Here is a 17,287-nt window from a genome sequence, read left to right as displayed (position 1 = left end):
TAGGAGTGGAGTGGCTGAATCAAAGGACACTTTTTTCATTTTCTTAAGGTCAAGAAAAATAGATATTTCAAAGCTTAACTTGGACAAGAATTCCTAAGTAGAAAAGGTGGCTGACTCCACAGTTTAGACTTTGCAAAGCTGAGTTAGTTCATCCTTCTCTTCTAGTTGTCTTACCCGAGTATTATTTTTTATTTTTTTTAAGATTTTATTTATTAGAGAGAGAGAGAGATAGAGAGAAAACAAGTGGGGGGAGGGGCAGAGGGGGAGAATCTCAGGCGGACTCTCTGCTGCATCCAGAGCCCAACACCATGCTCTATCCCAAGGCTTAACCAACTTCACCACACCATTCAGGCACCCCCCTGGATGGGTACTTAAATCTCTGACTCAAACTAGGAATAATACCCTATCTTGGGGTTATTCTTACCATTACCTGATAAGTGGAAAATGAGAAAACAGAAGCAAGAAAAGAAAACAGAGACTCTTCCAATTTGAATTCAACCTGTGTTGTGCATATAGAGAGTCATAACTTGAAGGGAAGACTTTTTCATTCTAGCTGCCAGTAGATACAAGCCAGCTATCAGCCCCTTTTGGATTGACTCGGTGTAGCGATGATTTGTCCTAGTGCATGTGCTTCTGGTGTTGTGTCTGTGGTGGGGATACAAGAGCCCAGCCATCATGGTGCAACTGGTAGACCTTAAGTGTTTCAGAGGTACCTGTGGGGTTGAATGAGCCTTTGTTACACTGATGTTGAAGGTTTCTGCCTCCACCTCTATAACTGTTGATCCCTAATAAATATCCTAACAGTGAACTCCATCTCAAAGGCCACTTCTGGAAGATCCACTTTGGAATAATCTGACTAAACCACAGGCAGACCTCGATCCTCCTATAATTATCTATTATCTATCTGTCTGTCTATCTGTCTGTCCTCTATCATCATCTATCTATCTTTCAATCATCTATCATCTTTTTTTCAGTAATCTCTACACCCAACATGGGGCTTGAACTCATGATCTTAAGGATCAAGATTCTCATGTTTTACTGACTAAACCAGCCAGGCACCCCCATAATCACCAGCTTTGAGGCCTTTTCTCATCTTATCCTCTGCCTCGATCTACCTTGAATCTCAAAGGACTTGAAACACTTCAGACACACCTTGTCTTAGTATTTTTCTTTTTAGGTTTTTGGAGTTCTCCAAATGGCAACTGCATCACATATACCACCCTTCATCTTCCTACATGATACTCAGATGCCACCACACAACAGATACATCCCAAGTCCTCAGTGCCTTATACTGATATATATTTCACACTTACACAAAGTCAGACATGTGCAAGGCAGCCCTTTCTCATCTTGTAGCTCTGCCTTATGGAACATGAGTTCCCCTTGTGGACCACAGCAGGGAAATAGAGGGAAGATGTTACCTGCTTACAGCCACTGTAGCTTAGACATGGCACACATCACATCTCATTTTTTTAGGCCAGAAACAATCATATATATTCATTCTCATTTTAAGGAAACCTAGTAAATACAGGGAATTACATGGATATTTTATAGTCTCTGTCTGTAACTTCCAAATATTTGATGGAACTGGTTTTTACTGGCTTACTAACACTGATTATACTAATGCCTTTTCCACTTCATGCACAGTGGTGACACAGTGGTTGCGTGAAATTGGCCCAGGTAGGAGTACTTACACTATAACATTGGCAAACGCTATAAATAAGGCCCCTTTTCTCCCTAGAAAGCTCACTGTTAAACATTTACTATTCCTCATACATCATAATTTTTTAAAGATTTTATTTATTTATTTGACAGGGAGAGACACAGCAAGAAAGGGACACAAGGGGAGTGGGAGAGGGAGAAGCAGGCCCCCCACTGAGCAGGGAGCCCAATGCAGGGCTCAATCCCAGGACCCCAGGATCATGACCTGAGCCGAAAGCCCGACACTTAACGATTGAGCCACTCAGGCACCCCAAACATAATAATATTTTAAAAACTCTATCCAGTGTAGTGATTTTTCTCTCAATTTTAGGGTCTACTCTAAGACTTACTCTTTTTCCTTATGTAACTGACATCAAAAGTAAGACTTAACTGGACCTTATCCTCTACACAGAAGAGAATCAATTTATCAGGCATTATTTAGCATAGCATATTAGCATTTGAATCTATATGGTAGATGTTCTTTTATTTTCCACAGTTGTAGCAAATTTTCTACATAAATAGTTCTCAGTACATCATTGTGGGCTAAATTCACTTGTACTAAAATTGTAATTTTTCTTCATATGTATGGTTTTTTTGTTGTTTGTTTTTAAGACCCATGCAATAAGATGATCTGAGTAATGAAAACATATTGGCAGTGACTGTACAGTCTTCCATGTATTTAGGATGGAAATATACTGAATGGAGACTGCTGTGAGATCCATCTTGGACTCACACATAGGTACTCACTGTTTATCCACTGTGTGGCAACCGACCTATTTGCAGAAGTTCAAAGGGATGCCTTAAAGTGCATGAAAGTCCTTTGATATTCTGAGCCTTGACTTGTTTCATTCAAGAGCTTTCTTTGCTTATACAAAAACAATTCCCATAAGGAACAGGACAGGCAGGCAGCTCATCTTTTCTAAGCCTAGTTAACTAGTCTAAAGATGTCCTAAATGCTTGGTGGATTCAGGCTGTTCTGGGCACCGACTTACTATGAGTGCAGAGTCTCTATAAGCCAATAATTAATGTGTAATCTTGGTCAAGGATATCAGTAAAAATAATTATATTGTCAATATGAATCTCTTGCTATTTTCAAAGAATAGTCAATGATGAAATAGTGAAGAATGGGATACAGAGGCCATTCAGTGGAATTCACATGCTGCACTGACCATATAAAATGTATCCTGGGAACATGTATTATCATATACATCCTTCTGTCCTTTTGAGTGATCACCCTGCTCATTATTATGTAAAAGACTCTCACAATTTTTGTTGAATGAATGTCAGATTCAATGAAAAACACATACATTGAGGGCAAAATAGGAGCAGATCTGTTTTTGCAAAGTTGTGACTTTTGCTTTAAAGAAAATTTTTACTGTTATAGATGTTAATAATTTGACAATATTTTTATTTGAAAAACTATAATAATTCAACTAATCAGTTTATAATATATTGTTTCCTAAGTGTAAGTTGCAATTGGTCTCATGTATTAGACTATCACAGACCTATGAAAAAATGATAACAAGTGCATTTTGTAGTTTATATCTGATTTGCACTTACAGTTTCGAGAAATCTGAAGAAAAAGGAAGAGCTGCTTAAAGTAACTTTGAAATTACAGTTTCAATGCATAGCAGACCTTTTAAGATTTTAAACTATGAACTTGAGAGAAGCATCAATTGAGATGGAGTAGTGTCTCTTTGTGGGCAAAAAGCTCACATAGACACTTTTTTTTTTTTTTAAGATTTTATTTATCCATTTGACAGAGAGAGAGAGAGAGAGAGCACAAGCAGGGGGAGCAGTAGGTAGAAGGAGAAGCGGGCTCCTGCTGAGCAGGGAGCCCAATGCAGGGCTCAGTCCCAGGGTCCTGAAATCATGACCTGAGCCCAAGGCAGATGTTTAGCTGAATGAGCCACCAAGGAACCCTAGACATTTTATTTTCTATAAATATGATTAAGTGAGGGAGTATTCTATATAACAATGTATTGCATATGTGGTATTAAATTCAGCTACAAAAATAATTGTCTGGAGTTCAGAATTAGTTAAGAAACATCAGGAATATATCAATAATTTTAGACACTACTAGAAATGATCAATGATAATTAAAATATGTTTAATCTATAAATTGGAAGATTAATTTAAGTAAGAAAACCCTATTTCTACCGAATAGGAACACTTGCTTCTTACACATTACAATCTTACTTTCCAGATTATCTTTCCTTCAATTGTGGTTATTTTTTGTTTTGAATTATTAAATCAGTTATTTCTTATTTTGGTTATCATTATGTCAATATTATTTTTTAAAAATTGACCAAAGCTAAAAATAAAAATTAAGGTATCACAGAACATGAAGTCATTATAGCAATGGAAGAGATAAGGAAACATGAAAGCATTCAATAGTTGAACAACCACTCAATTTGTTTAATTGACATAATTAAAGTACCTCAGTTCAAGAAAATAAATAGTAAAAGTACTTCCTCACCTGTTGTGTTTTCATGAAACATACAACAGTACCCCCCCAAAAGTGTTTCATGAGCTAAGGAGCTTTACTATATATCTCCATCTCTATGGTAGTTTCAGAAAATCTAGCAGTATTGGTATCCTTCTTATCCTACTCTGGGACCAGAAAAATATTTCCTAAAAGAAAGATGTTATCATAGTATAATATATAGTAATATTCATGAATAAGCTGGGAGAGGGATACATGGGTGGCTCTGTTGGTTAAGTGTCTACCTTCTGTTCAGGTCATGATCTCAGGGCCAAGCTTCCTGCTCAGTGGAGAGTCTGCTTCTCCCTCATTCTCTGCCCCTCCCCCCCAACATGCTGCTGCATTCTCTCGTTCTCTCTCCCCATCTCTCAATTAAATAAAATCTTAAAAAAGAAGAAGAAGAAGAAGAAGAAGAAGAAGAAGAAGAAGAAGAAGAAGAAGAAGAAGAAACCAGGAGAATATAACTCAGGCATAACTATAAGTCACCTTTAACTAAGTCATTGTTTCGTGAAAGGCAATAAAATATTGCTTACAAACACTCACTAAGACTTTCGTTTTTAGGCTGATTGTTAGTCACTTAGTGATAACAAGATTAATAGTCAATTTTATGTTGAAAATTCTACTGGCGGAGGTCTTCATAGCTACATATTCCTAACCTTATCTCTGTATATCAATACCTTCATCTAGGTGTGTGAAGTCTTTTCATCTCTGTGGCTGAGATCATAGAACCACAGACTGGGCAAAAATTTTCTCTTATTTTCTTTGCCTCCTATTCATTTTCATATGAGCACACAGTCTGGCCTCCTAATGCAGAGACTGATGCCAAGTGGAGTGAGAATACCCATGCTTGAAGCCCAGCTAAGAAGAGCTCCCCATGAGAATTTCTTTGCCAGTGCAGCTGCCTTGAACACAAACTGACTCGGGAAGGCAGCCATCCAGGATATGATTTTTCTTTCACCATAGCCCAGGTGATTTTAGCTGTGGCTGTTGCCTTAAGATTCTACTTCAACTTAAAGGGAATCCCACAGAGGGTAGACCTATTCCTTCTTCTAGCAGTCTCTAAAGTGAGAAATCCCAAGACTGAAAATATTTACCTCACTTCCTGATGATGTTGGAGAATAATATAGCTACTGTTCTCTGCACTTATTTTATGATCAGCTCAACACAATTTTCATGACTGTCTCTGGAAAGTAGATTTTCCTCAGGGCAGGGGGTGAGGTGGGGCATGCCCATACTCATTGTGCCTATATACCAATTTCCTAAGGGAAAAAGTTTTGCTACACATTTTCCTTGGATGGAAACAAGGATCATTTATATTTATCTTTGGAGGAAATATATTTGGGAAGGGAAAGAACAGATAGATTCTTATAGAATGCAGAAAGATTTGCAAATATCTCAAAGGTTATAACCTGAGGCAGATATCACAATTTATGGGACGTAACACTTGGATGTAAAATAGTTCTGCTGATTCAAAGTTCTTGTCCCCAAGGTGGTTCCTTGCACTAATAGCGAATAAATGGGTGCCTATAGAGGCTGTGCTGGCACCCCTAAGGGAATAAATCCTTTCAAGAAGGTGCATATTTTACTACTGGATATTTGCCCTGAAGATACAAATGTAGTGATCCGAAGGGGCACGTGCACCCGAATGTTTATAGCAGCAATGTCCACAATAGCCAAACTATGGAAAGAACCTAGATGTCCATCAACAGATGAATGGATTAAGAAGTGGTATATATAAACAATGGAATACTATACGGCCATCAAAAGAAACGAAATCTTGCCATTTGTGATGACATGGATGGAACTGGAGGGTATTATGCTTAGAGAAATGTCAGTCAGAGAAAGACAACTGTCATATGATTTCCCTGATATAAGGAAGTTGAGAGGCAATGCGGGGGATTGGGGGATAGAAAAAGAATAAATGAAACAAGATGGAATTGGGAGGGAGACAAACCATAAGAGACTCTTAATGTCGCAAAACAAACTGAGGGTTGCCAGGGGGAGGGGGTAAGGAGAGGGGGGTGGGGTTATGAACATTGGAGGAGGTATGTGCTATGGTGAGTGCTGTGAAGTGTGTAAACCTGGTGATTCACAGGTTTACACACTGTACCCCTGGGGCTAATAATACATTATATGTTAATAAAAAAAATAAAAAATTTAAAAAAAAAGGAGAAACTCATCTCACCCCCTAAAAAAAGAAGGTGCATATTTTCATCTACTAAAGAATCAGACTGGGATGTAAAGCAGTGAGATTATCATAATCACATTGGTGCTGGTTTAGCATTTATTGTGTTTCAGGACCTCAGCCATGTACATCACACATACCATTTGAATATGTTTTCTCCACATTATAGATGTGGACTATGAAGTTAGAGAAATACATACATTGTCCTGTTTTTCAACCACCAGCATGAAGAATAGTACAGACACTAAATCCTTTGCTCTAACTACTGAACATATACTCATTTTCAAAAGTTCTTCAAGTGATTTCTCAGAAAGCCTTCACCTGCTTCCCTCAATGCTTATGAACTCTTACTGGTTTTGTAATCCTTCCAGAATTCCCACTCATATGTCCCTGGTAGGATTCATAACCTTGGAAGAGAATGACTTCCTTTTCTGTCTCTTGCTGTATGATTCTTCAGAGTACAATCCTTATGAATCTAATCTCAAAAATGTCTTTAAAATGTTTTTATTGTCGGGGCGCCTGGGTGGCTCAGTGGGTTAAAGCCTCTGCCTTCGGCTCAGGTCATGATCCCAGGATCCTGGGATCCAGTCCCGCATAGGCCTCTCTGCTCAGCAGGGAGCCTGCTTCCTCCTCTCAATCTGCCTGCCTCTCTGCCTACTTGTGATCTCTGTCTGTCAAATAAATAAATAAAATCTTAAAAAAAATGTTTTTATTGTCTTATAGTTCTAGGATTGTTGCCTCAGTGCTTCCACTGGGCATATTATATAAGAAAAGATCCACATTATTTTTCATTTTTCTTAGCACATTTACATCCACATGAGACATAAACATGATTATGTAAGAAATGCAAATTGGTTCTTTCTATGGGCTTTATAAGCAGAAAGCAAAACAGGAAAACTAGGTAACCTGTTGTTTAAGATAGATGAAGAATTAGTGTGATGTAGAGATGTAGAATTAGTGTGACACACTAGCACATTATCTTCTTGAAATTATTTGGTAATAATAGTCAAATGAGATAATATTTTTTAAAGTAATTCATTGTTAAAGTTTTGAGAGCTAACATCTTTATTATTAGCAAGTGCATCTTTGGGGCATCTGTAGAGAGAAATAACACAGCCCCCCTCAAGATGTCGACATCCAAATTCCAGGAATTTAGTTAAAGATCTTGAAATGCAGAGATTATCATGCATTATTCACAGGGGTCACTATAATCACAGGAATCCTTGTAAGAGGGAAGCAGGAGGTCAGAGAGGAAGAGAAACATGCTATGCTGCTGGCTCTGAGAAAGGAACCAAAGAATGTAGGCAGACTGGAAAATTGTTCCCTGGAGCTTCCAAAAAGAACACAACCCTGCAGGCCCACTTTCGACATAGGACCTTTAGAATTACAGGATATATGTTTATGGTGTTTTAAGCCACTAAGTTGTGGTAATATGTTTCAGCAGTAAGAATAAAGTAGTATAGGAATGATCATGCTTTATTTTCAGTATTGTTATAAAAATAAATCCATTTATGACTTGGTGGGCATCCCAATAAAAATTCAAAGAGAAATTAGTGATTTCTGGTTTTTATTTGAGCTTTTAAAGAGCTGGGAACTCACCAGTCCTGTCTTCAAAGAAGAAACAATCTGAACACACTGAAAACGAAAAACTCTTCATCATCAAAAAAAGCAATTAATAAGTTGCATTTCATTAAGATTAAAAAGTTGTGCTCTGTGAAAGACACTGTTAAAAATATGACAAGTCAAGCCACAGACTGGAGAAAACCTTTGCACATGCAGAAAAATGACTTGAGTCCAAAATACACAAAGAATTCAAAACTCAACAAGAAAATGAACAACCCAATTTAGAAATGGGCCAACATTCTAACAGACATATCTTCAAAGAAGATATACAGATGGCAAATATACACATGAAAAGAAGCTCTATATCATGTCATCAGAGAAATGCAAATTAAAACAATAAGATATCACTATATGTCTTTACAATGGCTAAAATCCAGAACATTGATAACAGCAAATAGTGATTAGGATGTGGAGCCATAGGAACTTCTATTCATTGCTGGAGAGAATGCAAAATGTCACAGCCACTTTGGAAGGCAGTTTGATAGTTTACTACAAAACTAGACATTCTTTTCCCATGTAATCTACCAATTGCACTACTGGGTATTTCCCCAAATGATTTGAAAGTTTATATCTGCATAAATATCTGCACATAAATGTTTAAGGCAGATTTAGAACTGCCTCAGCTTGAAGGCAACCATGATGTCCTTCAGTAGGTAAATGAATAAATTTACCATTTATCCAGACAATGGAATAGCATTCTGCATTAAAAAGACATTAACTATCAACCAAGGACAAAACATAAAGGAAACTTACTTACTTACTTTCTTACTACTGAAAGAAGCCAATCTGAAAAAACATACATACTATATGATTTCAACTCTATGATACTCTGAAAAGCCAAAACTATGGAAGCAGTTATAAGATCATTGGTTGCCAGGGACTAGCAGAGAGAGAGAGAGAGAGAGAGGAAGGGGAGGGGGTAGAGTACATATGATTTTTAGGGCAGTAAACTTTTCTGTATGATACTATACTGGTGGATACACATAATTATACACTTGTCTAAATACACAGACTGTACACTATGAGTGAACCCTAAGGTAAACAATGCATTCCAGGTGATAATGATGTGCCAGTGTAGGTTTATCAAAGATAATAAGTGTACCACTCTGGTGGGAGATGTTTATACATCTGTGGAGGACAGAAGTATATAAGTTATCACTATACCTTCCACTCAGTTTTGGAGAGAATATAAAATTGCTCTAAGAATAAAGTGCTTAGATAAATGTGCAAAAGATATGAAGAAACACCTTAGGTGTTAGGAAGATATACAGATGGCAAGGAAGAGCCTGTAAAAATACTCAGTAGCATATATCATCAGAGAGTTTCATATTAAAACAAGAATGAGATACCACTTACTGCACATCTATTAGAATGACAATAGTCCCAAACCCTGACAATACCAAATGCTAGCAAGGATGTGGAGCAATAGGAACTTTCATTCATTGCTGGTGGGATTGCAAAATGGTACACTTTGGAAGATCGTTTGGTGCCTGCTTACAAAACTAAGCATACTCTTACCATTTGATACAGAAAATCATTCTCCTTGGTATTCATCTAAAGGAGCTGAAAACTTATGGCCACAAAAGCCCCGTACATAAATGTTTATAGTGGTTTCACTCATAATTATCAGAACTTAAAAGTTCCAAAGATGTTTTTTGATAAAGGAGATAAACAAGCTGTGGTACATCCATACAGTGAACTATTATATTATTCCAGTCAAAAGAAAGGTCCTATAAAGCCACAGAAGACATGGAGAAACCTTAAAGCATATTGCTTGGTGAAAGAAGCCAATAGGAAATGGCTACATTCTTTATGGATTCAACTACATGACATTCTGGAAAAGGCAAAACTATGGAGATATTAGAAAGAAGAAAGAGCAATTAAGGAATTTATCTTATTTACAACTGCACCAAAAACAGTGAAATACTTAGGAATAAACCTATCCAAAGAGGTGAAAGATCTGTACTCTGAAAACTGTAAAATACTGATGAAAAAAATTGAAGATGACACAAAGAAATAGAAAGACATTCCATGTTCATGGATTGGAAGAACAAATATTGCTAAAATGTCTGAACTACCCAAAGCAATCTATGCATTTAATGCAATCTGTATCAAAATACCACCAGTGTTTTTTACAGAGCTAGAACAAAGGATCCTAAAATATGTTTGGAAACACAAAAGACCCCAAATAGCCAAAGCGACCTTGTGAAAGAAAAGTAAAGCTGATGGCATCACAATTCCAAACTTAAAGCTATATTACAAAGCTGCAGTCATCAAGACAGGGTGGTACTGGAATAAAAAGAGACATACAGATCAATGGAACAGAGCAGAAAACCCATAAAGGAACCCACAGCTGTATGGTCAATTAGTCTTTGACAAAACAGGAAAGAACATCCAAAGGGAAAAAGTCTCTTCAACCAATGATGTTGGGCAAACTGGACAGGAACATGCAAGAGAATGAACTGGACCACTTTCTTATATCATATACAAAAAACAAATTAAAAATGGATTAAGGACCTAAATATGAGACTTCTAGAGAATAGACAGTAACCTCTTTGACATCGTCCATTGCAACTTTCTCCTATATATGTCTCCCAAGGCAACGGAAACAAAAGCAAAAATAAACTGTTAGGACTTCATCAAAATAAAAAGTTTCTGCATAGTGAAGGAAATAACTAACAACACTAAAAGGCATCATACTGCATGGGAGAAGACATTTGCAAATGACATGTCTGATAAAGGGCTAGTATCCAAAATCTGTAAAGAACTTATCAAACCTAATACCCCAGAAATGAATAATCCAATGAACAAATAGAAGACACAAATAGACATTTTCTAAGGAAGACACACAGATGGCCAACAGACTCATGAAAAGATGCTGATCATCAGGGAAATACAAATCAAAACTACAATGAGATATCACCTCATACCTCTCAGAATGGCTAAAATCAACACAAGAAACAACAGGTGTTGGTGAAGATGAGGAGAAAGGGGAGCTCTCTTGCACTGTTGGTGGGAATGCAAGCTGGTGCAGCCACTCTGGAAAACATTATGGAGCATCCTCAAAAAAACAGAACTAAAAATAGAACTACCCTATGATCCAGCAATTGCACTGCTAGGTATTTACCCGAAGAATAAAAAAAATATTGATGCAAATATTCATACATGATAAAGGGATACATGCACCATGAAGTTTACAGCAGCATTATCTACAATAGAAAATCATAGAAACAACCCAAGTGTCCATCAGCTGATGAATGGATAAAGAATATGTGGTACATGTACACACACATACACACACACACACACGATGGAATATTACTCAGTCACCGAAAGGAATGAAATCTGCCATTTGCAAGGATGTGGATGTAGCTGCCGAGTATTATGCTAAGCAAAATAAGTCAGAAAGAGACAAATACCATATAATTTCACTCATGTGGAGTTTAAGAAACAACACAAATGAGGAAAGGGGAAATAAAGAGAAAGATAGACCAAGAAATAGACTCTTAACTAGAGAACTGTTACCAGAGTGGAGGTGAGCAGGGGAGCGGGTGAAATAGGGGATGGGGATGATGGTGCAGTTGTTGGAATGAGAACCCGGTGTGTGGAAGTGTTGAATCACTAAATCCTACACCTGAAACTAACGTTCCAGTGTGTGTTAATGGACTGGAATTTAAATAAAAACTTCAAAAGATCAGTGGTTGCCAAGGGTTTGGTGGGAAGAGAGGGAAAGATGAGTAGGTAGAACACAGCAGACTTGTAGAGCAGTGGAACTATTCCGCGGGATACTGTCACAGTGGATACATGTCATTATACATTGGCAAAACTCATGCCACGTACAACTCTCATGTACAGGAGTGTGAATACTAATGTAAACTGTGGACTTGAGTGAATAAAAATATAGCAATATTGGCCCATCAGTTATAACAAATGTACCATAATATGAAAACAAATATATATATATATATATATTGTTATATATATTATAACAAATGTACCATAATATTAAAACAAATATATATATGTTATATATATTATAACAAATGTACCATAATATTAAAAATAGGAGAACCTATTAGGGAGGGATGAGGGAGTATACAGAACTTTCTCAATTTAGCACTCGATTTTTGTGTAAACTAAAAACTGCACTAAAATTAAAACCCTTAATTAAAAAAAAGTCATTAATGACTTATCTGACAAACAACTGAACATCAAATTAAAACTGTTATTTAACGGGCGCCTGGGAGGCTCAGTGGGTTAAGCCGCTGCCTTCGGCTCAGGTCATGATCTCAGGGTCCTGCGATCGAGTCCCGCATCGGGCTCTCTGCTCAGCAGGGAGCCTGCTTCTCCCTCTCTCTCTACCTGCCTCACCATCTACTTGTGATCTCTCTCTGTCAAATAAATAAATAAAATCTTAAAAAAAAAAAAAACAAAACTGTTATTCAAGTGAAAGTCCTTAATAAAAAGAATGCTTTCAAAACTAAAGGAAATGCTTAGTTGATGACTATAGAAAAACACATTTTCTACAAAAACATTAGCCTGAGTATCGCTCACTCCCGTTTCATCATTTACTTGGATGCCATTTTAAACAGAATTCAGAGTTTCTTCCTTGTTTATTTCACTGTCTTCATAATTGGTGAGATAGAAGCTTATTACTCTTCAGTATTGTCTTTTTAAAATTATGGTCCTATGAAGCCAGATTGGGCACCTCTCATTATGGTGATGTAATCAACAAAGACAGCTTTTTGTATAGTTATTAACTGAAGCACTTCTTTAACATTTTATTGTGGAAAAATATACGTAAAATTTTAATGGTTTTTAAATGTAGAGTTTGGTGGCATTAAATTATTCACATTGTGTATCATTACCATCATCAGCATCCATCTCCAGAACTCGCTCATCCTAAATGGAAACTCTGTTCCCATTAAATTACTCCCCACTCCTCCCTCCTCCACTCCCTGTAACTACTCTTCTAGTTGTTTCTATAACTGACTATTCTAGGTATCTTTTTTGTTGTTAGCTTGCTAAGCAAATAAAAAAAATATTGCTTGACAATATTGTTGAATTCTTTTGAAAACCAATTTGTACTTTCATTCTTTCTTCTATTGAGGGTTTTCTATTCTCTAGTTCATTTACCTCTGCCCTCATCTTTATTTCTTTCCTTCTGCTAATTCAGTATTTGATTTTTCTTCTTTTTCTAGTCCTTTGAGGTATAAAGTAGGGCTGCTGATTTTCACCCTTTGTTCTATTTTAATGTAGGAGTTTTAACTATAAACTACCCTCTTAGTACTTCTTTTGCAATATCCCATTTTGGTCTGTGTGTGTTGTTTTCATCTCTCTCCAGCGAGTTTCTAATTCTGCTCTTGAGTCTCGGTGAATTTTTCCACTTCACTTATTGTGTTCTTCAGCTCCAGAATTTGTTTTGTTCTTTTTTCGGTTTTTAATCCCTTAGTGATATTTTCATTTTGTTCATGTGTCATTGTCCTTGATTTATTGTTTATCTGTGTTCTCTTTTATATCATTTTGCATCTATCTTTAAAATGATTCTATTGGATTCTTTGTCAGGCAATTCCAAAATTTGCATTTCTTTAGTGGTGGTTTCAGGAGATTAATTTTGCTTCTTTGGCCTGTGGTTTCCCAATTTCTTTGCATATCTTGTGAATTTTAGTTGTAATTTGGAGTTTTGGACAAACAGCTACCTCTCCTAGTCTTTACTGCCTTCATGAAGGGTAAGATCTTGGGCAATCCACCCTGCTAGAGATTCTGGGGGCCTACCTTTAGTGGGTATATAGCTCCACTGTGCTCCAGCATGTATTTTTTCAGTAAAAGAGGTGTTTGCCTGCTTCTACAGTGAGGCCTGTAAACTTTTGCTCCCCCTGGTGTTTGTCTGAGATGCTACAATATCCCTTTTGGCAGGAAGTTGGAGTGTTTGCCTTGTTTCTCAGTAACCCCAACATGGCCCCCAAGCTGCCATTCCCATCAGGGCTCTAAAACACACCAGATGGAAAACAATCCTTCAAGCCATCCACTGAAAGCCAGAATGTGATACCCATGGTCCACTCATTGTCTTCCCTCCAGAGGAATCTTCTGATCATGCTACACTGGGCCAGGGATGGGGAGTGACTAGGTCCAGAAAAATGCCATAGATTTGTCTGATTACTCTACTGTGTCTCTTCTTGGCTTTGTGCTTGCCTGGTGCTGCAGCCTCTTAATTGGTTTTTCACAAGGGCAATTTGATCTATATATTATTATCTCCATGGAGAACAAGGGCCCAGGGATTTCTATTCTGCTACCTGGTAACGTAACCCTGATAATTCTCATCATCAAATCACACCTCTTTTGGGGGAGTTTTCTTGAGTTTTATTGCACTACCAATCACATCACTTAAGGAGAAAGGTTCCCTGAGGTAAAATTCTAACCTCCTTTAGAGTGCCCTCTGAACATTCTTCAGACTGTAAATGAGGGGGTTCCGCAATGGGTTGAGGAGGGTGTAAAACAGGGTAAGGATATTCTGCTCCTCCTCACATTGGCTATTGTCTGGAACTAAATAAGCCATTATGGCTAAGCCAAAGTAGAATCCAACCACACAGAAATGGGAGGAGTAGGTAGAAAAGGCTTTTCTGTGCCTCTCCTTTGTCTGGATCTTTAGGATGGTCCAGATGATGTGTATGTAGGAGACCAACATCAGGGAAAGGGGCTCAACTAAGATAAACACACCACCAGTAAAGACAAAACCTTCACTGATCCAAGTATCACCACAGGCCAGTTTGAGGACAGATAGGATTTCACAGAAGTGGTCACCTCCTAGGGCCCAGAGAAGGTCAACTTTAGAAAGAGAATTAGATACACTATGGCCAGGGAAAGCCCACATGCCCAGCTAGTGACAAACAGGACCATGCACATTCTCCAGTTCACAATGACAGTGTATTAGAGTGGAAGGCAGATTACCACAAGCCAGTCGTAGACCATTACACCCAAAATCAGGCACTCTGCTCTAGCAAAAGTCACAAACAAAATTATCTGCATAGTGCATAAGACAAAGAAGAGTATTTTTGTGCATCACTGGGTTTTCCAGCATACTGGGCAAATTGCTGGAAGCACAGCATATGTTGATCATAGCCAAATGAGAAAGGAAGAAATACATGGGGGTATGCAGTCTGAGGTCTAGCCAAATGGGTCCCAAGATCATGCCATTTGCCAGCAGGTTAAAGATCTATAATAGGGAGATGATACAAAAGAGGAGCACTTGAATGTCTTCACTGAGCTGGAATCCCCCTCAGGTGTGAAAAAAAAAAGATCTTCCATAAACTTTTCTGAAGTACTGAAGAGGAGGGAACACTTCCTCACTTATTCTATGAGGCCAGTATTATCCTGTTAAAAAGGTCAAAGACTCAAAAGAAGAAAACTGCATCTCTATAGAAATAGGTAAAAATTCCCAGTAATCAGAATCTGGATCCAGGAGCATACTAATAACATAATACAGTATAGTCGGGGGGAAGAGAATATTCCTAGAAGGCAGCCTTAGTTCCACATACAAAAATCAATCAGTGTACTATACTACATCATATTTGTACAATGAAGGGAAAAAAAACCCCACATGTTCATCTAATTAATGGAGGAAAAGCTTTGACAAAATTCAATATCCTTTAATGATGAAAAAGGAGAAAATGACTCCAGGATCTAGGAATAAGAAAGGAACCATGAGAAAAACCATAGATGAACCCTCTTCTCCTTTTTGGTCCATTTTCAATCAAAAGTGTTGGGTTTCACATGAAAATTGCAAACTAAGGCCACCCCCTTCTGGGACATCCATGAGACCTGTGCAGAGAATCCAGATGGTCTGTATCAGGGACTTCCAACTCATAGAAACAGTGAGATCCATTGTTGTTGTTTTTGTTTGTTTGTTTAAATAGTGGTAGGATTCACCAGTGAAATCAACTGGTCCAGACTTCCATTGCTGGGAAGTTTTTGTTTTTATTTTTATTTATTTTATTTTATTTTAAAGATTTTATTTATTTATCAGAGTGAGAGAGGGGGAGAGAGCGAGCACAGGCAGATAGAATGGCAGGCAGAGGCAGAGGGAGAAGCAGGCTCCCTGCTGAGCAAGGAGCCCGATGTGGGACTCGAACCCGGGATGCTGGGATCATGACCTGAGCCGAAGGCAGCTGCTTAACCAGCTAAGCCACCCAGGCATCCTGCTGGGAAGTTTTAAATTACTGACTTAAACTCTACTAATTATGGATCTGTTCAGAATTTCTATTTCTTCATGTGGAGCCTTTATATGTTGTGTTTTTAGGAATTTGCCCATTTCATCAGGTTATGCAGTTTTCACGGTACTCTCTTTTTTAAAAGTTTGAGAGAGAGTGAGCATGCACGAGTGGGGGTGGTGGGAGAGAGGGAAAGGGAGAGAGTCTCAGGCAGATTCCCCACTGAGCAAGGAGCCCAATGCAGGACTCAATCTCACAACCGGAGATCAAGACCTGAGCCAAAATCAAGAGTAGGCACCTAACTGACTCATGGTACTCTTATATTACTTTTCATTTATATAAAATCAGTAGTAATCTATCCACAATCATTTCTGATTTTAATAATTTCGTTTTTCATTAATCTACCTAAAAATTTTATTGATAATTTCAAAGAACTGAATTCTGATTTCTTTGATTTTCTCTTTTTCCTATTATCTGCTTCATATATCTCAATTTTAAACTTTTATTCTTTCTTCTAGTTTTGTCTTTAGCTTGTTCTCCTTTCTCTAGTTTCCTCAAGATATAATATTAGGGGGGCACCTGGGTGGCTCAGTGGGTTAAGCTTCTGCCTTCGGCTTGGGTCATGATCTCAGGGTCCTGGGATTGAGTCTTGCTCAGCGGGGAGCCTGCTTCTCCCTCTTTCTGTTTGCCTCTCTGCCTACTTGTGATCTCTCTCTGTCTGTCAAATAAACAGATAAAATATTTAAAAAAAGATATAATATTAGGTTATATTAGACTACTTTCTTGTTTTTTAACACACATGTTTATCGCTATAAATTTCCTTTGTAGCATGGCATTCTATGGATCCAATAAATTTTGACTTATTCTGTTTTTGTTTTGAATAGTTTCAAGGTATATTCTAATTTCTATTGTATTTTTTTCTTTGAACAATTGGTTGTTAAAAAACATATTCTCTCATCTCCACATAATTATGATTTTGTTTTTTCTACTATTATTGGTTTCTAGTTTTATTCTATTATGATCAGAAAAGATGCATTGCATAATTTCAATCTTTTTAATTTATTTAAGCTTGTTTTTTCTCTACAT

The 17,287-nt window shown here is 37.5% G+C and overlaps 1 pseudogene; it reads right to left on the bottom strand.

Moving 5' to 3' along the window:
* Positions 1 to 14,418: 14,418 nt before the first annotated feature.
* LOC131830231 (olfactory receptor 2A2-like) lies at positions 14,419 to 15,261 on the bottom strand (annotated as a pseudogene).
* Between the last annotated feature and the right edge of the window lie 2,026 nt (positions 15,262 to 17,287).

This window comes from Mustela lutreola, chromosome 4, assembly GCF_030435805.1.
Source record: "Mustela lutreola isolate mMusLut2 chromosome 4, mMusLut2.pri, whole genome shotgun sequence".
Taxonomy (NCBI): domain Eukaryota; kingdom Metazoa; phylum Chordata; class Mammalia; order Carnivora; family Mustelidae; genus Mustela; species Mustela lutreola.
This window is presented reverse-complemented; position numbering and strand designations above follow the sequence as displayed.